This window comes from Cyanistes caeruleus, chromosome 11 (assembly GCF_971803275.1).
Source record: "Cyanistes caeruleus chromosome 11, bCyaCae1.hap1.1, whole genome shotgun sequence".
NCBI classification, from domain to species: Eukaryota; Metazoa; Chordata; class Aves; order Passeriformes; family Paridae; genus Cyanistes; species Cyanistes caeruleus.
In genome coordinates, this window is record NC_141711.1 from 23,228,128 (window position 1) to 23,254,115 (window position 25,988).

The following is a 25,988-nucleotide window of genomic DNA, read 5'->3' on the forward strand; positions in this document are numbered from 1 at the left end:
TCCAGCAACGGCCACAACACAACCCTTGGCTCCTTGTGCCAGCACGCTCTTCATTCACCCTGCTCCAAGCCTACCCCTGTCACCTTGTTGCCACCTGCTCCCTGATTCCCCCAGCAGTCCCCAAAGCTCCCCATCGCTTGGATTTTGCTCTCCATCCCTGCAGGATGTCTGCATTTGTTCCAAAAGAGGTATGATACTATTCCACGGAGGCGGACACCCCGCAGGTGCCTGGCTGGGCTGGAGCTCTGTGGGACAGGTTGGGAAAGGGACCCCACGCTGAAATTTTGCTACCTCTGCAGGCTGGCACAGACGGAGAGGAGGAGACGGACGTCGATACACAGACTGATAGAGAAGAAGCCATGGAAGTGGACGCAGAGGATACTGGAGAGGAAGAGATGGATGTGGATATGTACGAGACAGAGGAAGAGATGGAGGTGGAAAGTAAAGATTATATTGAAGAGATGGATATTGATCTAAAAGACAAGGAGGAAGACATGGTCTTGGGATGAAGACCGATGCCAGCAGCAGAACAGGCAGGTGCTCCCCACAGGCAGAGTGGGTCCCCTGCTGCCAGCCTGGGGCCGGGCTGGGCACTCCCTGCTCAGGGACACGCTAGCCCATGCACTGCATTCTGCTGGCCATCCCTGGCCTGGCCTGGGCTTGCTGTGGGCCACACAAGCCCTGTTCCAGTGCCTGGGCCACAGCCCCCAGCCAGGCTCCCTTCTGGCAGCAGAGTCCCACTGGGCCAGTGTCCCAGCCCGGCAGCACATGGAACACCCTTCCGTGCCTGACTGCACTGACCGTGCTACTTGTTTTTCCTTCCAGGACTTAGGGACATCACAGACACAGATGCTACCCTGCTGTACATACGTTTTACAGTTGTTGTGTTCAGGATAGAGGTTTTAGAGTTTGTTTAAGTTGTCTGTAAATACGTTTCATAGAGTTTTGTTAGATCTGTTCTCAGGTAAATAGGTTCTATAGTTTGTTGTTGTTGTTGTTGTTGTTGTTACCAATATTCTTACAGTGTAAATATGTGGTGTAGTTCATTCTTGTTCCTTTTCTTCTACAGATAAACAGTCTTTGATTTTCACACCCCAGTTCTCTTTGCATTTTCTTCGGGCACATTTGCAAAGCTGTGGGTTGTTTCAGGAACAATGCTTGCAGGACTCTAAAAAGAGTATCAAAACCGCTCTGCCACACTCTCAGCTGCTGCTGCTGCCTCAAAAAGCACTGGCTGTCTTTGCTCACAGAATCACAGTTGTGGTGGCATTTCTACCACACCACAAGACAGCGATGTTTTCCCTCTTCTCCTGGAAATACCTACAGCACTTGTGGGTAGCAAGGCAAACATGAGCCTCTTTTAGTGGCCCTTGAAACTGGACATGTGAAATGAGGTACACAAAGCCACAGGCCAGCTGAACCTGGCATCTCTGAATGGGTCTTTACATTCTTCCCAGGAAGATGAATGGCAATCACTATTTTGGCAGGGAGGAAAGTGCATCAGCTAGCAATTTGCTGTAGAAAATGTGCTTTCTGCTCCTCTCACAGCCAAAACTCCTACCCATTTCTTGGAAGTCCTTCTTAGATAAGGACCGTGTTCAACTGAGTGACAGTGAAGCCAAATGGCAATGCCGCAATCAATTGTCCTGTACACAATCTCCTTCATCCACGTGGAAGGTTACTCACGGGCACACAAGAGGACGGAAGAAACCCAAATGCATCGTTGGACATAATAAAGTCAGACGTGTTGAGGGATGAAGAAATCTTGCAGAGATATGGAAAGCTGCCCTGAAAACCCAGTTTGGGGAGAGCCTGAGCTCTTTTGTGCTTCTAGGCCTGAAGATGCTCAGCAGCTTTCCCAGATGCTCAGCAGGCAGTAGGATTGTGCCTGAATCTGGCTCTGGAAATGCCAGTGCCTCAACTGAGAGCTGTGGCAAGGATTTCCATTGCATGGAGAGGGGCCACAGTCCTGCAAGAGTCTTTCAGCAGAGCAAACAGCAGCCTGGAGGGTGGGCAATGCTGCATCTGGACCACTGCATGCTCATCCTTCACCACAATGCAGAGCTGCCATGGATCACTTTTTCCATTTCTCCTGTTGGATATGTTTTGGAGAAGTTGTTCTAGGTGGCTTTGGATGGTGATCCAAGTAGGAAGCAGCCATTCGCCTGCTGTGATATCCTTACAACTAGTCCTAACTTCTCATTGCCTTTGGTTTGACTGGGGGTGTTTTATCTGTTTGTTTGATTGGTTTCTTTGGGTTGGTTTCTTTGTGTTTTTCTCTCTTTTGCTTGGAGTTTCTTTTCCTTTTTTAGAAATGACTGGTGAAGCTGGCACAACCAAACTCCAGAAAACGTAAAGCAGGCTTGACTTTCCAGAAATTGCTTTTGGCTGGCTTTAGCTGCATTCCCCAGGATCACGATCAGCAGTAGATATTTGCAGGTTTTGCTCTGCATCCTCAGCCTGCCCAGATGTTGTTCAGTGTTTCAGCAGTGGAGAAGACGATGGATATTTTGCCAAACCTCCTTTCAAACAACAAAACTTGGGTTAGCACGACAGAAAAGAAGAAAAGAAAATCTTCACCAGTTAGAACAGAGCCAGAGTCCCACCATTTCCCCCTCCACTTTTCTTTCTTTTCTACATTTAGAGGTAAAGCTTCCATCTCCAAAAGCTTCCATCTCTCACTTCCTGATGTAGCCATTTGCTACCCTTTAGCCTTGACTGCCACGCATCGCACTGCTGTCCGTGTGGGGCTGAGGATGCTCAGCCTGGAAAGAGAAGGGGGCTGGCGAGGCCTCCCTGCAGCTCTAGGAAAGATGGGCACAGAGAGGAGAAGCCTTTCAACTGCAGGAGTGAGCTTGAAGTTGGATCTAATGAAGCTGCTCTTTTCCACTCCGGCTGCTGGGCCACTGGCCCAGGCTGTGCACAGAGGCTGGGGATGCTCCATCCTTGGCAACATCCAAGGCCAGCTGGGAGCGGGGCTCTGAGCAACCTATTCTGGGCGAAGATTGCTCCGCTTGGAACAAGATAGTCTTTAGGGTCCCTTCCAAGCCCAAGCACCCAGGGATTCCATCATTCATTCGACGGTCTCCGTTGTCCACTTCAGCCTGGGCCTCAACTCCTGGCGGTGATGTCACAGTGCACGCTCCAGCTAGAACTTCCAGCATCCAGCAACGGCCACAACACAACCCTTGGCTCCTTGTGCCAGCACGCTCTTCATTCACCCTGCTCCAAGCCTACCCCTGTCACCTTGTTGCCACCTGCTCCCTGATTCCCCCAGCAGTCCCCAAAGCTCCCCATCGCTTGGATTTTGCTCTCCATCCCTGCAGGATGTCTGCATTTGTTCCAAAAGAGGTATGATACTATTCCACGGAGGCAGACACCCCGCAGCTGCCTGGCTGGGCTGGAGCTCTGTGGGACAGGTTGGGAAAGGGACCCCACGCTGAAATTTTGCTACCTCTGCAGGCTGGCACAGACGGAGAGGAGGAGACGGACGTCGATACACAGACTGATAGAGAAGAAGCCATGGAAGTGGACGCAGAGGATACTGGAGAGGAAGAGATGGATGTGGATATGTACGAGACAGAGGAAGAGATGGAGGTGGAAACGAAAGATTCTATTGAAGAGATGGATATTGATCTAAAAGACAAGGAGGAAGACATGGTCTTGGGATGAAGACCGATGCCAGCAGCAGAACAGGCAGGTGCTCCCCACAGGCAGAGTGGGTCCCCTGCTGCCAGCCTGGGGCCGGGCTGGGCACTCCCTGCTCAGGGACACGCTAGCCCATGCACTGGATTCTGCTGGCCATCCCTGGCCTGGCCTGGGCTTGCTGTGGGCCACACAAGCCCTGTTCCAGTGCCTGGGCCACAGCCCCCAGCCAGGCTCCCTTCTGGCAGCAGAGTCCCACTGGGCCAGTGTCCCAGCCCGGCAGCACATGGAACACCCTTCCGTGCCTGACTGCACTGACCGTGCTACTTGTTTTTCTTGCAGGACTTAGGGACATCACAGACACAGATGCTACCCTGCTGTACATACGTTTTACAGTTGTTGTGTTCAGGATAGAGGTTTTAGAGTTTGTTTAAGTTGTCTGTAAATACGTTTCATAGAGTTTTGTTAGATCTGTTCTCAGGTAAATAGGTTCTATAGCTTGTTGTTGTTGTTGTTGTTGTTGTTGTTACCAATATTCTTACAGTGTAAATATGTGGTGTAGTTCATTCTTGTTCCTTTTCTTCTACAGATAAACAGTCTTTGATTTTCACACCCCAGTTCTCTTTGCATTTTCTTCGGGCACATCTGCAAAGCTGTGGGTTGTTTCGGGAACAATGTTTGCAGGACTCTAAAAAGAGTATCAAAACCGCTCTGCCACACTCTCAGCTGCTGCTGCTGCCCCAAAAAGCACTGGCTGGCTTTGCTCACACAATCACAGTTGTGGTGGCATTTCTACCACACCACAGGACAGCGATGTTTTCCCTCTTCTCCTGGAAATACCCACAGCACTTGTGGGTAGCAAGGCAAACATGAGCCTCTTTTAGTGGCCCTTGAAACTGGACATGTGAAATGAGGTACACAAAGCCACAGGCCAGCTGAACCTGGCATCTCTGAATGGGTCTTTACATTCTTCCCAGGAAGATGAATGGCAATCACTATTTTGGCAGGGAGGAAAGTGCATCAGCTAGCAATTTGCTGTAGAAAATGTGCTTTCTGCTCCTCTCACAGCCAAAACTCCTACCCATTTCTTGGAAGTCCTTCTTAGATAAGGACCGTGTTCAACTGAGTGACAGTGAAGCCAAATGGCAATGCCGCAATCAATTGTCCTGTACACAGTCTCCTTCATCCACGTGGAAGGTTACTCACGGGCACACAAGAGGACGGAAGAAACCCAAATGCATCGTTGGACATAATAAAGTCAGACGTGTTGAGGGATGAAGAAATCTTGCAGAGATATGGAAAGCTGCCCTGAAAACCCAGTTTGGGGAGAGCCTGAGCTCTTTTGTGCTTCTAGGCCTGAAGATGCTCAGCACCTTTCCCAGATGCTCAGCAGGCAGTAGGATTGTGCCTGAATCTGGCTCTGGAAATGCCAGTGCCTCAACTGAGAGCTGTGGCAATGATTTCCATTGCATGGAGAGGGGCCACAGTCCTGCAAGAGTCTTTCAGCAGAGCAAACAGCAGCCTGGAGGGTGGGCAGTGCTGCATCTGGACCACTGCATGCTCATCCTTCACCACAATGCAGAGCTGCCATGGATCACTTTTTCCATTTCTCCTGTTGGATATGTTTTGGAGAAGTTGTTCTAGGTGGCTTTGGATGGTGATCCAAGTAGGAAGCAGCCATTCGCCTGCTGTGATATCCTTACAACTAGTCCTAACTTCTCATTGCCTTTGGTTTGACTGGGGGTGTTTTATCTGTTTGTTTGATTGGTTTGTTTGGGTTGGTTTCTTTGTGTTTTTCTCTCTTTTGCTTGGAGTTTGTTTTCCTTTTTTAGAAATGACTGGTGAAGTTGGCACAACCAAACTCCAGAAAACGTAAGCCAGGCTTGACTTTCCAGAAATTGCTTTTGGCTGGCTTTAGCTGCATTCCCCAGGATCACGATCAGCAGTAGATATTTGCAGGTTTTGCTCTGCATCCTCAGCCTGCCCAGATGTTGTTCAGTGTTTCAGCAGTGGAGAAGACGATGGATATTTTGCTAAACCTCCTTTCAAACAACAAAACTTGGGTTAGCACGACAGAAAAGAAGAAAAGAAAATCTTCGCCAGTTAGAACAGAGCCAGAGTCCCACCATTTCCCCCTCCACTTTGCTTTCTTTTCTACATTTAGAGGTAAAGCTTCCATCTCCAAAAGCTTCCATCTCTCACTTCCTGATGTAGCCATTTGCTACCCTTTAGCCTTGACTGCCACGCATCGGACTGCTGTCCGTGTGGGGCTGGGGATGCTCAGCCTGGAAAGAGAAGGGGGCTGGCGAGGCCTCCCTGCAGCTCTAGGAAAGATGGGCACAGAGAGGAGAAGCCTTTCAACTGCAGGAGTGAGCTTGAAGTTGGATCTAATGAAGCTGCTCTTTTCCACTCCGGCTGCTGGGCCACTGGCCCAGGCTGTGCACAGAGGCTGGGGATGCTCCATCCTTGGCAACATCCAAGGCCAGCTGGGAGCGGGGCTCTGAGCAACCTATTCTGGGCGAAGATTGCTCCGCTTGGAACAAGATGGTCTTTAGGGTCCCTTCCAAGCCCAAGCACCCAGGGATTCCATCATTCATTCTACGGTCTCCGTTGTCCTCTTCAGCCTGGGCCTGAACTCCTGGCGGTGATGTCACAGTGCACGCTCCAGCTAGAACTTCCAGCATCCAGCAACGGCCACAACACAACCCTTGGCTCCTTGTGCCAGCACGCTCTTCATTCACCCTGCTCCAAGCCTACCCCTGTCACCTTGTTGCCACCTGCTCCCTGATTCCCCCAGCAGTCCCCAAAGCTCCCCATCGCTTGGATTTTGCTCTCCATCCCTGCAGGATGTCTGCATTTGTTCCAAAAGAGGTATGGTACTATTCCACGGAGGCGGACACCCCGCAGCTGCCTGGCTGGGCTGGAGCTCTGTGGGACAGGCTGGGAAATTTTGCTGCCTCTGCAGGCTGGCACAGACGGAGAGGAGGAGACGGACGTCGATACACAGACTGATAGAGAAGAAGCCATGGAAGTGGACGGAGAGGATACTGGAGAGGAAGAGAAGGATGCGGATATGTACGAGACAGAGGAAGAGATGGAGGTGGAAACGAAAGATTCTATTGAAGAGATGGATATTGATCTAAAAGACAAGGAGGAAGACATGGTCTTGGGATGAAGACCGATGCCAGCAGCAGAACAGGCAGGTGCTCCCCACAGGCAGAGTGGGTCCCCTGCTGCCAGCCTGGGGCCGGGCTGGGCACTCCCTGCTCAGGGACACGCTAGCCCATGCACTGCATTCTGCTGGCCATCCCTGGCCTGGCCTGGGCTTGCTGTGGGCCACACAAGCCCTGTTCCAGTGCCTGGGCCACAGCCCCCAGCCAGGCTCCCTTCTGGCAGCAGAGTCCCACTGGGCCAGTGTCCCAGCCCGGCAGCACATGGAACACCCTTCCGTGCCTGACTGCACTGACCGTGCTACTTGTTTTTCTTCCAGGACTTAGGGACATCACAGACACAGATGCCACCCTGCTGTACATACATTTTACAGTTGTTGTGTTCAGGATAGAGGTTTTAGAGTTTGTTTAAGTTGTCTGTAAATACGTTTCATAGAGTTTTGTTAGATCTGTTCTCAGGTAAATAGGTTCTATAGTTTGTTGTTGTTGTTGTTGTTGTTGTTGTTACCAATATTCTTACAGTGTAAATATGTGGTGTAGTTCATTCTTGTTCCTTTTCTTCTACAGATAAACAGTCTTTGATTTTCACACCCCAGTTCTCTTTGCATTTTCTTCGGGCACATTTGCAAAGCTGTGGGTTGTTTCGGGAACAATGTTTGCAGGACTCTAAAAAGAGTATCAAAACCGCTCTGCCACACTCTCAGCTGCTGCTGCTGCCCCAAAAAGCACTGGCTGGCTTTGCTCACACAATCACAGTTGTGGTGGCATTTCTACCACACCACAGGACAGCGATGTTTTCCCTCTTCTCCTGGAAATACCTACAGCACTTGTGGGTAGCAAGGCAAACATGAGCCTCTTTTAGTGGCCCTTGAAACTGGACATGTGAAATGAGGTACACAAAGCCACAGGCCAGCTGAACCTGGCATCTCTGAATGGGTCTTTACATTCTTCCCAGGAAGATGAATGGCAATCACTATTTTGGCAGGGAGGAAAGTGCATCAGCTAGCAATTTGCTGTAGAAAATGTGCTTTCTGCTCCTCTCACAGCCAAAACTCCTACCCATTTCTTGGAAGTCCTTCTTAGATAAGGACCGTGTTCAACTGAGTGACAGTGAAGCCAAATGGCAATGCCGCAATCAATTGTCCTGTACACAGTCTCCTTCATCCACGTGGAAGGTTACTCACGGGCACACAAGAGGACGGAAGAAACCCAAATGCATCGTTGGACATAATAAAGTCAGACGTGTTGAGGGATGAAGAAATCTTGCAGAGATATGGAAAGCTGCCCTGAAAACCCAGTTTGGGGAGAGCCTGAGCTCTTTTGTGCTTCTAGGCCTGAAGATGCTCAGCAGCTTTCCCAGATGCTCAGCAGGCAGTAGGATTGTGCCTGAATCTGGCTCTGGAAATGCCAGTGCCTCAACTGAGAGCTGTGGCAATGATTTCCATTGCATGGAGAGGGGCCACAGTCCTGCAAGAGTCTTTCAGCAGAGCAAACAGCAGCCTGGAGGGTGGGCAGTGCTGCATCTGGACCACTGCATGCTCATCCTTCACCACAATGCAGAGCTGCCATGGATCACTTTTTCCATTTCTCCTGTTGGATATGTTTTGGAGAAGTTGTTCTAGGTGGCTTTGGATGGTGATCCAAGTAGGAAGCAGCCATTCGCCTGCTGTGATATCCTTACAACTAGTCCTAACTTCTCATTGCCTTTGGTTTGACTGGGGGTGTTTTATCTGTTTGTTTGATTGGTTTCTTTGGGTTGGTTTCTTTGTGTTTTTCTCTGTTTTGCTTGGAGTTTGTTTTCCTTTTTTAGAAATGACTGGTGAAGTTGGCACAACCAAACTCCAGAAAACGTAAGCCAGGCTTGACTTTCCAGAAATTGCTTTTGGCTGGCTTTAGCTGCATTCCCCAGGATCACGATCAGCAGTAGATATTTGCAGGTTTTGCTCTGCATCCTCAGCCTGCCCAGATGTTGTTCAGTGTTTCAGCAGTGGAGAAGACGATGGATATTTTGCTAAACCTCCTTTCAAACAACAAAACTTGGGTTAGCACGACAGAAAAGAAGAAAAGAAAATCTTCGCCAGTTAGAACAGAGCCAGAGTCCCACCATTTCCCCCTCCACTTTGCTTTCTTTTCTACATTTAGAGGTAAAGCTTCCATCTCCAAAAGCTTCCATCTCTCACTTCCTGATGTAGCCATTTGCTACCCTTTAGCCTTGACTGCCACGCATCGGACTGCTGTCCGTGTGGGGCTGGGGATGCTCAGCCTGGAAAGAGAAGGGGGCTGGCGAGGCCTCCCTGCAGCTCTAGGAAAGATGGGCACAGAGAGGAGAAGCCTTTCAACTGCAGGAGTGAGCTTGAAGTTGGATCTAATGAAGCTGCTCTTTTCCACTCCGGCTGCTGGGCCACTGGCCCAGGCTGTGCACAGAGGCTGGGGATGCTCCATCCTTGGCAACATCCAAGGCCAGCTGGGAGCGGGGCTCTGAGCAACCTATTCTGGGCGAAGATTGCTCCGCTTGGAACAAGATGGTCTTTAGGGTCCCTTCCAAGCCCAAGCACCCAGGGATTCCATCATTCATTCTACGGTCTCCGTTGTCCTCTTCAGCCTGGGCCTGAACTCCTGGCGGTGATGTCACAGTGCACGCTCCAGCTAGAACTTCCAGCATCCAGCAACGGCCACAACACAACCCTTGGCTCCTTGTGCCAGCACGCTCTTCATTCACCCTGCTCCAAGCCTACCCCTGTCACCTTGTTGCCACCTGCTCCCTGATTCCCCCAGCAGTCCCCAAAGCTCCCCATCGCTTGGATTTTGCTCTCCATCCCTGCAGGATGTCTGCATTTGTTCCAAAAGAGGTATGGTACTATTCCACGGAGGCGGACACCCCGCAGCTGCCTGGCTGGGCTGGAGCTCTGTGGGACAGGCTGGGAAATTTTGCTGCCTCTGCAGGCTGGCACAGACGGAGAGGAGGAGACGGACGTCGATACACAGACTGATAGAGAAGAAGCCATGGAAGTGGACGGAGAGGATAGTGGAGAGGAAGAGAAGGATGCGGATATGTACGAGACAGAGGAAGAGATGGAGGTGGAAACGAAAGATTCTATTGAAGAGATGGATATTGATCTAAAAGACAAGGAGGAAGACATGGTCTTGGGATGAAGACCGATGCCAGCAGCAGAACAGGCAGGTGCTCCCCACAGGCAGAGTGGGTCCCCTGCTGCCAGCCTGGGGCCGGGCTGGGCACTCCCTGCTCAGGGACACGCTAGCCCATGCACTGGATTCTGCTGGCCATCCCTGGCCTGGCCTGGGCTTGCTGTGGGCCACACAAGCCCTGTTCCAGTGCCTGGGCCACAGCCCCCAGCCAGGCTCCCTTCTGGCAGCAGAGTCCCACTGGGCCAGTGTCCCAGCCCGGCAGCACATGGAACACCCTTCCGTGCCTGACTGCACTGACCGTGCTACTTGTTTTTCTTCCAGGACTTAGGGACATCACAGACACAGATGCCACCCTGCTGTACATACATTTTACAGTTGTTGTGTTCAGGATAGAGGTTTTAGAGTTTGTTTAAGTTGTCTGTAAATACGTTTCATAGAGTTTTGTTAGATCTCTTCTCAGGTAAATAGGTTCTATAGTTTGTTGTTGTTGTTGTTGTTGTTGTTACCAATATTCTTACAGTGTAAATATGTGGTGTAGTTCATTCTTGTTCCTTTTCTTCTACAGATAAACAGTCTTTGATTTTCACACCCCAGTTCTCTTTGCATTTTCTTCGGGCACATTTGCAAAGCTGTGGGTTGTTTCGGGAACAATGTTTGCAGGACTCTAAAAAGAGTATCAAAACCGCTCTGCCACACTCTCAGCTGCTGCTGCTGCCCCAAAAAGCACTGGCTGTCTTTGCTCACACAATCACAGTTGTGGTGGCATTTCTACCACACCACAGGACAGCAATGTTTTCCCTCTTCTCCTGGAAATACCTACAGCACTTGTGGGTAGCAAGGCAAACATGAGCCTCTTTTAGTGGCCCTTGAAACTGGACATGTGAAATGAGGTACACAAAGCCACAGGCCAGCTGAACCTGGCATCTCTGAATGGGTCTTTACATTCTTCCCAGGAAGATGAATGGCAATCACTATTTTGGCAGGGAGGAAAGTGCATCAGCTAGCAATTTGCTGTAGAAAATGTGCTTTCTGCTCCTCTCACAGCCAAAACTCCTACCCATTTCTTGGAAGTCCTTCTTAGATAAGGACCGTGTTCAACTGAGTGACAGTGAAGCCAAATGGCAATGCCGCAATCAATTGTCCTGTACACAGTCTCCTTCATCCACGTGGAAGGTTACTCACGGGCACACAAGAGGACGGAAGAAACCCAAATGCATCGTTGGACATAATAAAGTCAGACGTGTTGAGGGATGAAGAAATCTTGCAGAGATATGGAAAGCTGCCCTGAAAACCCAGTTTGGGGAGAGCCTGAGCTCTTTTGTGCTTCTAGGCCTGAAGATGCTCAGCACCTTTCCCAGATGCTCAGCAGGCAGTAGGATTGTGCCTGAATCTGGCTCTGGAAATGCCAGTGCCTCAACTGAGAGCTGTGGCAATGATTTCCATTGCATGGAGAGGGGCCACAGTCCTGCAAGAGTCTTTCAGCAGAGCAAACAGCAGCCTGGAGGGTGGGCAGTGCTGCATCTGGACCACTGCATGCTCATCCTTCACCACAATGCAGAGCTGCCATGGATCACTTTTTCCATTTCTCCTGTTGGATATGTTTTGGAGAAGTTGTTCTAGGTGGCTTTGGATGGTGATCCAAGTAGGAAGCAGCCATTCGCCTGCTGTGATATCCTTACAACTAGTCCTAACTTCTCATTGCCTTTGGTTTGACTGGGGGTGTTTTATCTGTTTGTTTGATTGGTTTCTTTGGGTTGGTTTCTTTGTGTTTTTCTCTCTTTTGCTTGGAGTTTGTTTTCCTTTTTTAGAAATGACTGGTGAAGTTGGCACAACCAAACTCCAGAAAACGTAAGCCAGGCTTGACTTTCCAGAAATTGCTTTTGGCTGGCTTTAGCTGCATTCCCCAGGATCACGATCAGCAGTAGATATTTGCAGGTTTTGCTCTGCATCCTCAGCCTGCCCAGATGTTGTTCAGTGTTTCAGCAGTGGAGAAGACGATGGATATTTTGCTAAACCTCCTTTCAAACAACAAAACTTGGGTTAGCACGACAGAAAAGAAGAAAAGAAAATCTTCGCCAGTTAGAACAGAGCCAGAGTCCCACCATTTCCCCCTCCACTTTGCTTTCTTTTCTACATTTAGAGGTAAAGCTTCCATCTCCAAAAGCTTCCATCTCTCACTTCCTGATGTAGCCATTTGCTACCCTTTAGCCTTGACTGCCACGCATCGGACTGCTGTCCGTGTGGGGCTGGGGATGCTCAGCCTGGAAAGAGAAGGGGGCTGGCGAGGCCTCCCTGCAGCTCTAGGAAAGATGGGCACAGAGAGGAGAAGCCTTTCAACTGCAGGAGTGAGCTTGAAGTTGGATCTAATGAAGCTGCTCTTTTCCACTCCGGCTGCTGGGCCACTGGCCCAGGCTGTGCACAGAGGCTGGGGATGCTCCATCCTTGGCAACATCCAAGGCCAGCTGGGAGCGGGGCTCTGAGCAACCTATTCTGGGCGAAGATTGCTCCGCTTGGAACAAGATGGTCTTTAGGGTCCCTTCCAAGCCCAAGCACCCAGGGATTCCATCATTCATTCTACGGTCTCCGTTGTCCTCTTCAGCCTGGGCCTGAACTCCTGGCGGTGATGTCACAGTGCACGCTCCAGCTAGAACTTCCAGCATCCAGCAACGGCCACAACACAACCCTTGGCTCCTTGTGCCAGCACGCTCTTCATTCACCCTGCTCCAAGCCTACCCCTGTCACCTTGTTGCCACCTGCTCCCTGATTCCCCCAGCAGTCCCCAAAGCTCCCCATCGCTTGGATTTTGCTCTCCATCCCTGCAGGATGTCTGCATTTGTTCCAAAAGAGGTATGGTACTATTCCACGGAGGCGGACACCCCGCAGCTGCCTGGCTGGGCTGGAGCTCTGTGGGACAGGCTGGGAAATTTTGCTGCCTCTGCAGGCTGGCACAGACGGAGAGGAGGAGACGGACGTCGATACACAGACTGATAGAGAAGAAGCCATGGAAGTGGACGGAGAGGATAGTGGAGAGGAAGAGAAGGATGCGGATATGTACGAGACAGAGGAAGAGATGGAGGTGGAAACGAAAGATTCTATTGAAGAGATGGATATTGATCTAAAAGACAAGGAGGAAGACATGGTCTTGGGATGAAGACCGATGCCAGCAGCAGAACAGGCAGGTGCTCCCCACAGGCAGAGTGGGTCCCCTGCTGCCAGCCTGGGGCCGGGCTGGGCACTCCCTGCTCAGGGACACGCTAGCCCATGCACTGCATTCTGCTGGCCATCCCTGGCCTGGCCTGGGCTTGCTGTGGGCCACACAAGCCCTGTTCCAGTGCCTGGGCCACAGCCCCCAGCCAGGCTCCCTTCTGGCAGCAGAGTCCCACTGGGCCAGTGTCCCAGCCCGGCAGCACATGGAACACCCTTCCGTGCCTGACTGCACTGACCGTGCTACTTGTTTTTCTTCCAGGACTTAGGGACATCACAGACACAGATGCCACCCTGCTGTACATACATTTTACAGTTGTTGTGTTCAGGATAGAGGTTTTAGAGTTTGTTTAAGTTGTCTGTAAATACGTTTCATAGAGTTTTGTTAGATCTGTTCTCAGGTAAATAGGTTCTATAGTTTGTTGTTGTTGTTGTTGTTGTTGTTACCAATATTCTTACAGTGTAAATATGTGGTGTAGTTCATTCTTGTTCCTTTTCTTCTACAGATAAACAGTCTTTGATTTTCACACCCCAGTTCTCTTTGCATTTTCTTCGGGCACATTTGCAAAGCTGTGGGTTGTTTCGGGAACAATGTTTGCAGGACTCTAAAAAGAGTATCAAAACCGCTCTGCCACACTCTCAGCTGCTGCTGCTGCCCCAAAAAGCACTGGCTGGCTTTGCTCACACAATCACAGTTGTGGTGGCATTTCTACCACACCACAGGACAGCGATGTTTTCCCTCTTCTCCTGGAAATACCTACAGCACTTGTGGGTAGCAAGGCAAACATGAGCCTCTTTTAGTGGCCCTTGAAACTGGACATGTGAAATGAGGTACACAAAGCCACAGGCCAGCTGAACCTGGCATCTCTGAATGGGTCTTTACATTCTTCCCAGGAAGATGAATGGCAATCACTATTTTGGCAGGGAGGAAAGTGCATCAGCTAGCAATTTGCTGTAGAAAATGTGCTTTCTGCTCCTCTCACAGCCAAAACTCCTACCCATTTCTTGGAAGTCCTTCTTAGATAAGGACCGTGTTCAACTGAGTGACAGTGAAGCCAAATGGCAATGCCGCAATCAATTGTCCTGTACACAGTCTCCTTCATCCACGTGGAAGGTTACTCACGGGCACACAAGAGGACGGAAGAAACCCAAATGCATCGTTGGACATAATAAAGTCAGACGTGTTGAGGGATGAAGAAATCTTGCAGAGATATGGAAAGCTGCCCTGAAAACCCAGTTTGGGGAGAGCCTGAGCTCTTTTGTGCTTCTAGGCCTGAAGATGCTCAGCAGCTTTCCCAGATGCTCAGCAGGCAGTAGGATTGTGCCTGAATCTGGCTCTGGAAATGCCAGTGCCTCAACTGAGAGCTGTGGCAATGATTTCCATTGCATGGAGAGGGGCCACAGTCCTGCAAGAGTCTTTCAGCAGAGCAAACAGCAGCCTGGAGGGTGGGCAGTGCTGCATCTGGACCACTGCATGCTCATCCTTCACCACAATGCAGAGCTGCCATGGATCACTTTTTCCATTTCTCCTGTTGGATATGTTTTGGAGAAGTTGTTCTAGGTGGCTTTGGATGGTGATCCAAGTAGGAAGCAGCCATTCGCCTGCTGTGATATCCTTACAACTAGTCCTAACTTCTCATTGCCTTTGGTTTGACTGGGGGTGTTTTATCTGTTTGTTTGATTGGTTTCTTTGGGTTGGTTTCTTTGTGTTTTTCTCTGTTTTGCTTGGAGTTTCTTTTCCTTTTTTAGAAATGACTGGTGAAGTTGGCACAACCAAACTCCAGAAAACGTAAGCCAGGCTTGACTTTCCAGAAATTGCTTTTGGCTGGCTTTAGCTGCATTCCCCAGGATCACGATCAGCAGTAGATATTTGCAGGTTTTGCTCTGCATCCTCAGCCTGCCCAGATGTTGTTCAGTGTTTCAGCAGTGGAGAAGACGATGGATATTTTGCTAAACCTCCTTTCAAACAACAAAACTTGGGTTAGCACGACAGAAAAGAAGAGAAGAAAATCTTCGCCAGTTAGAACAGAGCCAGAGTCCCACCATTTCCCCCTCCACTTTGCTTTCTTTTCTACATTTAGAGGTAAAGCTTCCATCTCCAAAAGCTTCCATCTCTCACTTCCTGATGTAGCCATTTGCTACCCTTTAGCCTTGACTGCCACGCATCGGACTGCTGTCCGTGTGGGGCTGGGGATGCTCAGCCTGGAAAGAGAAGGGGGCTGGCGAGGCCTCCCTGCAGCTCTAGGAAAGATGGGCACAGAGAGGAGAAGCCTTTCAACTGCAGGAGTGAGCTTGAAGTTGGATCTAATGAAGCTGCTCTTTTCCACTCCGGCTGCTGGGCCACTGGCCCAGGCTGTGCACAGAGGCTGGGGATGCTCCATCCTTGGCAACATCCAAGGCCAGCTGGGAGCGGGGCTCTGAGCAACCTATTCTGGGCGAAGATTGCTCCGCTTGGAACAAGATGGTCTTTAGGGTCCCTTCCAAGCCCAAGCACCCAGGGATTCCATCATTCATTCTACGGTCTCCGTTGTCCTCTTCAGCCTGGGCCTGAACTCCTGGCGGTGATGTCACAGTGCACGCTCCAGCTAGAACTTCCAGCATCCAGCAACGGCCACAACACAACCCTTGGCTCCTTGTGCCAGCACGCTCTTCATTCACCCTGCTCCAAGCCTACCCCTGTCACCTTGTTGCCACCTGCTCCCTGATTCCCCCAGCAGTCCCCAAAGCTCCCCATCGCTTGGATTTTGCTCTCCATCCCTGCAGGATGTCTGCATTTGTTCCAAAAGAGGTATGGTACTATTCCACGGAGGCGGACACCCCGCAGCTGCCTGGCTGGGCTGGAGCTCTGTGGGACAGGCTGGGAAATTTTGCTGCCTCTGCAGGCTGGCACAGACGGAGAGGAGGAGACGGACGTCGATACACAGACTGATAGAGAAGAAGCCATGGAAGTGGACGGAGAGGATAGTGGAGAGGAAGAGAAGGATGCGGATATGTACGAGACAGAGGAAGAGATGGAGGTGGAAACGAAAGATTCTATTGAAGAGATGGATATTGATCTAAAAGACAAGGAGGAAGACATGGTCTTGGGATGAAGACCGATGCCAGCAGCAGAACAGGCAGGTGCTCCCCACAGGCAGAGTGGGTCCCCTGCTGCCAGCCTGGGGCCGGGCTGGGCACTCCCTGCTCAGGGACACGCTAGCCCATGCACTGGATTCTGCTGGCCATCCCTGGCCTGGCCTGGGCTTGCTGTGGGCCACACAAGCCCTGTTCCAGTGCCTGGGCCACAGCCCCCAGCCAGGCTCCCTTCTGGCAGCAGAGTCCCACTGGGCCAGTGTCCCAGCCCGGCAGCACATGGAACACCCTTCCGTGCCTGACTGCACTGACCGTGCTACTTGTTTTTCTTCCAGGACTTAGGGACATCACAGACACAGATGCCACCCTGCTGTACATACATTTTACAGTTGTTGTGTTCAGGATAGAGGTTTTAGAGTTTGTTTAAGTTGTCTGTAAATACGTTTCATAGAGTTTTGTTAGATCTCTTCTCAGGTAAATAGGTTCTATAGTTTGTTGTTGTTGTTGTTGTTGTTGTTACCAATATTCTTACAGTGTAAATATGTGGTGTAGTTCATTCTTGTTCCTTTTCTTCTACAGATAAACAGTCTTTGATTTTCACACCCCAGTTCTCTTTGCATTTTCTTCGGGCACATTTGCAAAGCTGTGGGTTGTTTCGGGAACAATGTTTGCAGGACTCTAAAAAGAGTATCAAAACCGCTCTGCCACACTCTCAGCTGCTGCTGCTGCCCCAAAAAGCACTGGCTGGCTTTGCTCACACAATCACAGTTGTGGTGGCATTTCTACCACACCACAGGACAGCAATGTTTTCCCTCTTCTCCTGGAAATACCTACAGCACTTGTGGGTAGCAAGGCAAACATGAGCCTCTTTTAGTGGCCCTTGAAACTGGACATGTGAAATGAGGTACACAAAGCCACAGGCCAGCTGAACCTGGCATCTCTGAATGGGTCTTTACATTCTTCCCAGGAAGATGAATGGCAATCACTATTTTGGCAGGGAGGAAAGTGCATCAGCTAGCAATTTGCTGTAGAAAATGTGCTTTCTGCTCCTCTCACAGCCAAAACTCCTAGCCATTTCTTGGAAGTCCTTCTTAGATAAGGACCGTGTTCAACTGAGTGACAGTGAAGCCAAATGGCAATGCCGCAATCAATTGTCCTGTACACAGTCTCCTTCATCCACGTGGAAGGTTACTCACGGGCACACAAGAGGACGGAAGAAACCCAAATGCATCGTTGGACATAATAAAGTCAGACGTGTTGAGGGATGAAGAAATCTTGCAGAGATATGGAAAGCTGCCCTGAAAACCCAGTTTGGGGAGAGCCTGAGCTCTTTTGTGCTTCTAGGCCTGAAGATGCTCAGCACCTTTCCCAGATGCTCAGCAGGCAGTAGGATTGTGCCTGAATCTGGCTCTGGAAATGCCAGTGCCTCAACTGAGAGCTGTGGCAATGATTTCCATTGCATGGAGAGGGGCCACAGTCCTGCAAGAGTCTTTCAGCAGAGCAAACAGTAGCCTGGAGGGTGGGCAGTGCTGCATCTGGACCACTGCATGCTCATCCTTCACCACAATGCAGAGCTGCCATGGATCACTTTTTCCATTTCTCCTGTTGGATATGTTTTGGAGAAGTTGTTCTAGGTGGCTTTGGATGGTGATCCAAGTAGGAAGCAGCCATTCGCCTGCTGTGATATCCTTACAACTAGTCCTAACTTCTCATTGCCTTTGGTTTGACTGGGGGTGTTTTATCTGTTTGTTTGATTGGTTTCTTTGGGTTGGTTTCTTTGTGTTTTTCTCTCTTTTGCTTGGAGTTTCTTTTCCTTTTTTAGAAATGACTGGTGAAGTTGGCACAACCAAACTCCAGAAAACGTAAGCCAGGCTTGACTTTCCAGAAATTGCTTTTGGCTGGCTTTAGCTGCATTCCCCAGGATCACGATCAGCAGTAGATATTTGCAGGTTTTGCTCTGCATCCTCAGCCTGCCCAGATGTTGTTCAGTGTTTCAGCAGTGGAGAAGACGATGGATATTTTGCTAAACCTCCTTTCAAACAACAAAACTTGGGTTAGCACGACAGAAAAGAAGAGAAGAAAATCTTCGCCAGTTAGAACAGAGCCAGAGTCCCACCATTTCCCCCTCCACTTTGCTTTCTTTTCTACATTTAGAGGTAAAGCTTCCATCTCCAAAAGCTTCCATCTCTCACTTCCTGATGTAGCCATTTGCTACCCTTTAGCCTTGACTGCCACGCATCGGACTGCTGTCCGTGTGGGGCTGGGGATGCTCAGCCTGGAAAGAGAAGGGGGCTGGCGAGGCCTCCCTGCAGCTCTAGGAAAGATGGGCACAGAGAGGAGAAGCCTTTCAACTGCAGGAGTGAGCTTGAAGTTGGATCTAATGAAGCTGCTCTTTTCCACTCCGGCTGCTGGGCCACTGGCCCAGGCTGTGCACAGAGGCTGGGGATGCTCCATCCTTGGCAACATCCAAGGCCAGCTGGGAGCGGGGCTCTGAGCAACCTATTCTGGGCGAAGATTGCTCCGCTTGGAACAAGATGGTCTTTAGGGTCCCTTCCAAGCCCAAGCACCCAGGGATTCCATCATTCATTCTACGGTCTCCGTTGTCCTCTTCAGCCTGGGCCTGAACTCCTGGCGGTGATGTCACAGTGCACGCTCCAGCTAGAACTTCCAGCATCCAGCAACGGCCACAACACAACCCTTGGCTCCTTGTGCCAGCACGCTCTTCATTCACCCTGCTCCAAGCCTACCCCTGTCACCTTGTTGCCACCTGCTCCCTGATTCCCCCAGCAGTCCCCAAAGCTCCCCATCGCTTGGATTTTGCTCTCCATCCCTGCAGGATGTCTGCATTTGTTCCAAAAGAGGTATGGTACTATTCCACGGAGGCGGACACCCCGCAGCTGCCTGGCTGGGCTGGAGCTCTGTGGGACAGGCTGGGAAATTTTGCTGCCTCTGCAGGCTGGCACAGACGGAGAGGAGGAGACGGACGTCGATACACAGACTGATAGAGAAGAAGCCATGGAAGTGGACGGAGAGGATAGTGGAGAGGAAGAGAAGGATGCGGATATGTACGAGACAGAGGAAGAGATGGAGGTGGAAACGAAAGATTCTATTGAAGAGATGGATATTGATCTAAAAGACAAGGAGGAAGACATGGTCTTGGGATGAAGACCGATGCCAGCAGCAGAACAGGCAGGTGCTCCCCACAGGCAGAGTGGGTCCCCTGCTGCCAGCCTGGGGCCGGGCTGGGCACTCCCTGCTCAGGGACACGCTAGCCCATGCACTGGATTCTGCTGGCCATCCCTGGCCTGGCCTGGGCTTGCTGTGGGCCACACAAGCCCTGTTCCAGTGCCTGGGCCACAGCCCCCAGCCAGGCTCCCTTCTGGCAGCAGAGTCCCACTGGGCCAGTGTCCCAGCCCGGCAGCACATGGAACACCCTTCCGTGCCTGACTGCACTGACCGTGCTACTTGTTTTTCTTCCAGGACTTAGGGACATCACAGACACAGATGCCACCCTGCTGTACATACATTTTACAGTTGTTGTGTTCAGGATAGAGGTTTTAGAGTTTGTTTAAGTTGTCTGTAAATACGTTTCATAGAGTTTTGTTAGATCTCTTCTCAGGTAAATAGGTTCTATAGTTTGTTGTTGTTGTTGTTGTTGTTGTTACCAATATTCTTACAGTGTAAATATGTGGTGTAGTTCATTCTTGTTCCTTTTCTTCTACAGATAAACAGTCTTTGATTTTCACACCCCAGTTCTCTTTGCATTTTCTTCGGGCACATTTGCAAAGCTGTGGGTTGTTTCGGGAACAATGTTTGCAGGACTCTAAAAAGAGTATCAAAACCGCTCTGCCACACTCTCAGCTGCTGCTGCTGCCCCAAAAAGCACTGGCTGGCTTTGCTCACACAATCACAGTTGTGGTGGCATTTCTACCACACCACAGGACAGCGATGTTTTCCCTCTTCTCCTGGAAATACCTACAGCACTTGTGGGTAGCAAGGCAAACATGAGCCTCTTTTAGTGGCCCTTGAAACTGGACATGTGAAATGAGGTACACAAAGCCACAGGCCAGCTGAACCTGGCATCTCTGAATGGGTCTTTACATTCTTCCCAGGAAGATGAATGGCAATCACTATTTTGGCAGGGAGGAAAGTGCATCAGCTAGCAATTTGCTGTAGAAAATGTGCTTTCTGCTCCTCTCACAGCCAAAACTCCTACCCATTTCTTGGAAGTCCTTCTTAGATAAGGACCGTGTTCAACTGAGTGACAGTGAAGCCAAATGGCAATGCCGCAATCAATTGTCCTGTACACAGTCTCCTTCATCCACGTGGAAGGTTACTCACGGGCACACAAGAGGACGGAAGAAACCCAAATGCATCGTTGGACATAATGAAGTCAGACGTGTTGAGGGATGAAGAAATCTTGCAGAGATATGGAAAGCTGCCCTGAAAACCCAGTTCGGGGAGAGCCTGAGCTCTTTTGTGCTTCTAGGCCTGAAGATGCTCAGCACCTTTCCCAGATGCTCAGCAGGCAGTAGGATTGTGCCTGAATCTGGCTCTGGAAATGCCAGTGCCTCAACTGAGAGCTGTGGCAATGATTTCCATTGCATGGAGAGGGGCCACAGTCCTGCAAGAGTCTTTCAGCAGAGCAAACAGCAGCCTGGAGGCTGGGCAGTGCTGCATCTGGACCACTGCATGCTCATCCTTCACCACAATGCAGAGCTGCCATGGATCACTTTTTCCATTTCTCCTGTTGGATATGTTTTGGAGAAGTTGTTCTAGGTGGCTTTGGATGGTGATCCAAGTAGGAAGCAGCCATTCGCCTGCTGTGATATCCTTACAACTAGTCCTAACTTCTCATTGCCTTTGGTTTGACTGGGGGTGTTTTATCTGTTTGTTTGATTGGTTTCTTTGGGTTGGTTTCTTTGTGTTTTTCTCTGTTTTGCTTGGAGTTTCTTTTCCTTTTTTAGAAATGACTGGTGAAGTTGGCACAACCAAACTCCAGAAAACGTAAGCCAGGCTTGACTTTCCAGAAATTGCTTTTGGCTGGCTTTAGCTGCATTCCCCAGGATCACGATCAGCAGTAGATATTTGCAGGTTTTGCTCTGCATCCTCAGCCTGCCCAGATGTTGTTCAGTGTTTCAGCAGTGGAGAAGACGATGGATATTTTGCTAAACCTCCTTTCAAACAACAAAACTTGGGTTAGCACGACAGAAAAGAAGAAAAGAAAATCTTCGCCAGTTAGAACAGAGCCAGAGTCCCACCATTTCCCCCTCCACTTTGCTTTCTTTTCTACATTTAGAGGTAAAGCTTCCATCTCCAAAAGCTTCCATCTCTCACTTCCTGATGTAGCCATTTGCTACCCTTTAGCCTTGACTGCCACGCATCGGACTGCTGTCCGTGTGGGGCTGGGGATGCTCAGCCTGGAAAGAGAAGGGGGCTGGCGAGGCCTCCCTGCAGCTCTAGGAAAGATGGGCACAGAGAGGAGAAGCCTTTCAACTGCAGGAGTGAGCTTGAAGTTGGATCTAATGAAGCTGCTCTTTTCCACTCCGGCTGCTGGGCCACTGGCCCAGGCTGTGCACAGAGGCTGGGGATGCTCCATCCTTGGCAACATCCAAGGCCAGCTGGGAGCGGGACTCTGAGCAACCTATTCTGGGCGAAGATTGCTCCGCTTGGAACAAGATGGTCTTTAGGGTCCCTTCCAAGCCCAAGCACCCAGGGATTCCATCATTCATTCTACGGTCTCCGTTGTCCTCTTCAGCCTGGGCCTGAACTCCTGGCGGTGATGTCACAGTGCACGCTCCAGCTAGAACTTCCAGCATCCAGCAACGGCCACAACACAACCCTTGGCTCCTTGTGCCAGCACGCTCTTCATTCACCCTGCTCCAAGCCTACCCCTGTCACCTTGTTGCCACCTGCTCCCTGATTCCCCCAGCAGTCCCCAAAGCTCCCCATCGCTTGGATTTTGCTCTCCATCCCTGCAGGATGTCTGCATTTGTTCCAAAAGAGGTATGGTACTATTCCACGGAGGCGGACACCCCGCAGCTGCCTGGCTGGGCTGGAGCTCTGTGGGACAGGCTGGGAAATTTTGCTGCCTCTGCAGGCTGGCACAGACGGAGAGGAGGAGACGGACGTCGATACACAGACTGATAGAGAAGAAGCCATGGAAGTGGACGGAGAGGATAGTGGAGAGGAAGAGAAGGATGCGGATATGTACGAGACAGAGGAAGAGATGGAGGTGGAAACGAAAGATTCTATTGAAGAGATGGATATTGATCTAAAAGACAAGGAGGAAGACATGGTCTTGGGATGAAGACCGATGCCAGCAGCAGAACAGGCAGGTGCTCCCCACAGGCAGAGTGGGTCCCCTGCTGCCAGCCTGGGGCCGGGCTGGGCACTCCCTGCTCAGGGACACGCTAGCCCATGCACTGGATTCTGCTGGCCATCCCTGGCCTGGCCTGGGCTTGCTGTGGGCCACACAAGCCCTGTTCCAGTGCCTGGGCCACAGCCCCCAGCCAGGCTCCCTTCTGGCAGCAGAGTCCCACTGGGCCAGTGTCCCAGCCCGGCAGCACATGGAACACCCTTCCGTGCCTGACTGCACTGACCGTGCTACTTGTTTTTCTTCCAGGACTTAGGGACATCACAGACACAGATGCCACCCTGCTGTACATACATTTTACAGTTGTTGTGTTCAGGATAGAGGTTTTAGAGTTTGTTTAAGTTGTCTGTAAATACGTTTCATAGAGTTTTGTTAGATCTCTTCTCAGGTAAATAGGTTCTATAGTTTGTTGTTGTTGTTGTTGTTGTTGTTACCAATATTCTTACAGTGTAAATATGTGGTGTAGTTCATTCTTGTTCCTTTTCTTCTACAGATAAACAGTCTTTGATTTTCACACCCCAGTTCTCTTTGCATTTTCTTCGGGCACATTTGCAAAGCTGTGGGTTGTTTCGGGAACAATGTTTGCAGGACTCTAAAAAGAGTATCAAAACCGCTCTGCCACACTCTCAGCTGCTGCTGCTGCCCCAAAAAGCACTGGCTGGCTTTGCTCACACAATCACAGTTGTGGTGGCATTTCTACCACACCACAGGACAGCGATGTTTTCCCTCTTCTCCTGGAAATACCTACAGCACTTGTGGGTAGCAAGGCAAACATGAGCCTCTTTTAGTGGCCCTTGAAACTGGACATGTGAAATGAGGTACACAAAGCCACAGGCCAGCTGAACCTGGCATCTCTGAATGGGTCTTTACATTCTTCCCAGGAAGATGAATGGCAATCACTATTTTGGCAGGGAGGAAAGTGCATCAGCTAGCAATTTGCTGTAGAAAATGTGCTTTCTGCTCCTCTCACAGCCAAAACTCCTACCCATTTCTTGGAAGTCCTTCTTAGATAAGGACCGTGTTCAACTGAGTGACAGTGAAGCCAAATGGCAATGCCGCAATCAATTGTCCTGTACACAGTCTCCTTCATCCACGTGGAAGGTTACTCACGGGCACACAAGAGGACGGAAGAAACCCAAATGCATCGTTGGACATAATGAAGTCAGACGTGTTGAGGGATGAAGAAATCTTGCAGAGATATGGAAAGCTGCCCTGAAAACCCAGTTTGGGGAGAGCCTGAGCTCTTTTGTGCTTCTAGGCCTGAAGATGCTCAGCACCTTTCCCAGATGCTCAGCAGGCAGTAGGATTGTGCCTGAATCTGGCTCTGGAAATGCCAGTGCCTCAACTGAGAGCTGTGGCAATGATTTCCATTGCATGGAGAGGGGCCACAGTCCTGCAAGAGTCTTTCAGCAGAGCAAACAGCAGCCTGGAGGCTGGGCAGTGCTGCATCTGGACCACTGCATGCTCATCCTTCACCACAATGCAGAGCTGCCATGGATCACTTTTTCCATTTCTCCTGTTGGATATGTTTTGGAGAAGTTGTTCTAGGTGGCTTTGGATGGTGATCCAAGTAGGAAGCAGCCATTCGCCTGCTGTGATATCCTTACAACTAGTCCTAACTTCTCATTGCCTTTGGTTTGACTGGGGGTGTTTTATCTGTTTGTTTGATTGGTTTCTTTGGGTTGGTTTCTTTGTGTTTTTCTCTGTTTTGCTTGGAGTTTCTTTTCCTTTTTTAGAAATGACTGGTGAAGTTGGCACACCCAAACTCCAGAAAACGTAAGCCAGGCTTGACTTTCCAGAAATTGCTTTTGGCTGGCTTTAGCTGCATTCCCCAGGATCACGATCAGCAGTAGATATTTGCAGGTTTTGCTCTGCATCCTCAGCCTGCCCAGGTGTTGTTCAGTGTTTCAGCAGTGGAGAAGACGATGGATATTTTGCTAAACCTCCTTTCAAACAACAAAACTTGGGTTAGCACGACAGAAAAGAAGAAAAGAAAATCTTCGCCAGTTAGAACAGAGCCAGAGTCCCACCATTTCCCCCTCCACTTTGCTTTCTTTTCTACATTTAGAGGTAAAGCTTCCATCTCCAAAAGCTTCCATCTCTCACTTCCTGATGTAGCCATTTGCTACCCTTTAGCCTTGACTGCCACGCATCGGACTGCTGTCCGTGTGGGGCTGGGGATGCTCAGCCTGGAAAGAGAAGGGGGCTGGCGAGGCCTCCCTGCAGCTCTAGGAAAGATGGGCACAGAGAGGAGAAGCCTTTCAACTGCAGGAGTGAGCTTGAAGTTGGATCTAATGAAGCTGCTCTTTTCCACTCCGGCTGCTGGGCCACTGGCCCAGGCTGTGCACAGAGGCTGGGGATGCTCCATCCTTGGCAACATCCAAGGCCAGCTGGGAGCGGGGCTCTGAGCAACCTATTCTGGGCGAAGATTGCTCCGCTTGGAACAAGATGGTCTTTAGGGTCCCTTCCAAGCCCAAGCACCCAGGGATTCCATCATTCATTCTACGGTCTCCGTTGTCCTCTTCAGCCTGGGCCTGAACTCCTGGCGGTGATGTCACAGTGCACGCTCCAGCTAGAACTTCCAGCATCCAGCAACGGCCACAACACAACCCTTGGCTCCTTGTGCCAGCACGCTCTTCATTCACCCTGCTCCAAGCCTACCCCTGTCACCTTGTTGCCACCTGCTCCCTGATTCCCCCAGCAGTCCCCAAAGCTCCCCATCGCTTGGATTTTGCTCTCCATCCCTGCAGGATGTCTGCATTTGTTCCAAAAGAGGTATGGTACTATTCCACGGAGGCGGACACCCCGCAGCTGCCTGGCTGGGCTGGAGCTCTGTGGGACAGGCTGGGAAATTTTGCTGCCTCTGCAGGCTGGCACAGACGGAGAGGAGGAGACGGACGTCGATACACAGACTGATAGAGAAGAAGCCATGGAAGTGGACGGAGAGGATAGTGGAGAGGAAGAGAAGGATGCGGATATGTACGAGACAGAGGAAGAGATGGAGGTGGAAACGAAAGATTCTATTGAAGAGATGGATATTGATCTAAAAGACAAGGAGGAAGACATGGTCTTGGGATGAAGACCGATGCCAGCAGCAGAACAGGCAGGTGCTCCCCACAGGCAGAGTGGGTCCCCTGCTGCCAGCCTGGGGCCGGGCTGGGCACTCCCTGCTCAGGGACACGCTAGCCCATGCACTGGATTCTGCTGGCCATCCCTGGCCTGGCCTGGGCTTGCTGTGGGCCACACAAGCCCTGTTCCAGTGCCTGGGCCACAGCCCCCAGCCAGGCTCCCTTCTGGCAGCAGAGTCCCACTGGGCCAGTGTCCCAGCCCGGCAGCACATGGAACACCCTTCCGTGCCTGACTGCACTGACCGT

At 50.6% G+C, this 25,988-nt stretch overlaps 2 long non-coding RNA genes across 2 annotated transcripts in view; both read left to right on the top strand.

The window, feature by feature from the left end:
* Positions 1-5,289: 5,289 nt before the first annotated feature.
* Positions 5,290-19,983, top strand: LOC147651151 (uncharacterized). The gene is made up of 11 exons (XR_015274829.1): positions 5,290-6,516; positions 6,611-6,844; positions 7,136-9,664; positions 9,759-9,992; positions 10,284-12,809; positions 12,904-13,137; positions 13,429-15,954; positions 16,049-16,282; positions 16,574-19,099; positions 19,194-19,427; positions 19,719-19,983. It is a non-coding gene; the product is annotated as an uncharacterized LOC147651151 (long non-coding RNA).
* Positions 19,984-24,682: 4,699 nt separating this feature from the next.
* LOC147651152 (uncharacterized) overlaps positions 24,683-25,988 on the top strand; it is a 31,408-nt gene continuing 30,102 nt past the window's right edge. The window contains exons 1-2 of the long non-coding RNA XR_015274830.1: positions 24,683-25,389; positions 25,484-25,717. This is a non-coding gene — a long non-coding RNA (uncharacterized LOC147651152). The remainder of the gene's footprint in view (positions 25,390-25,483; positions 25,718-25,988) is intronic.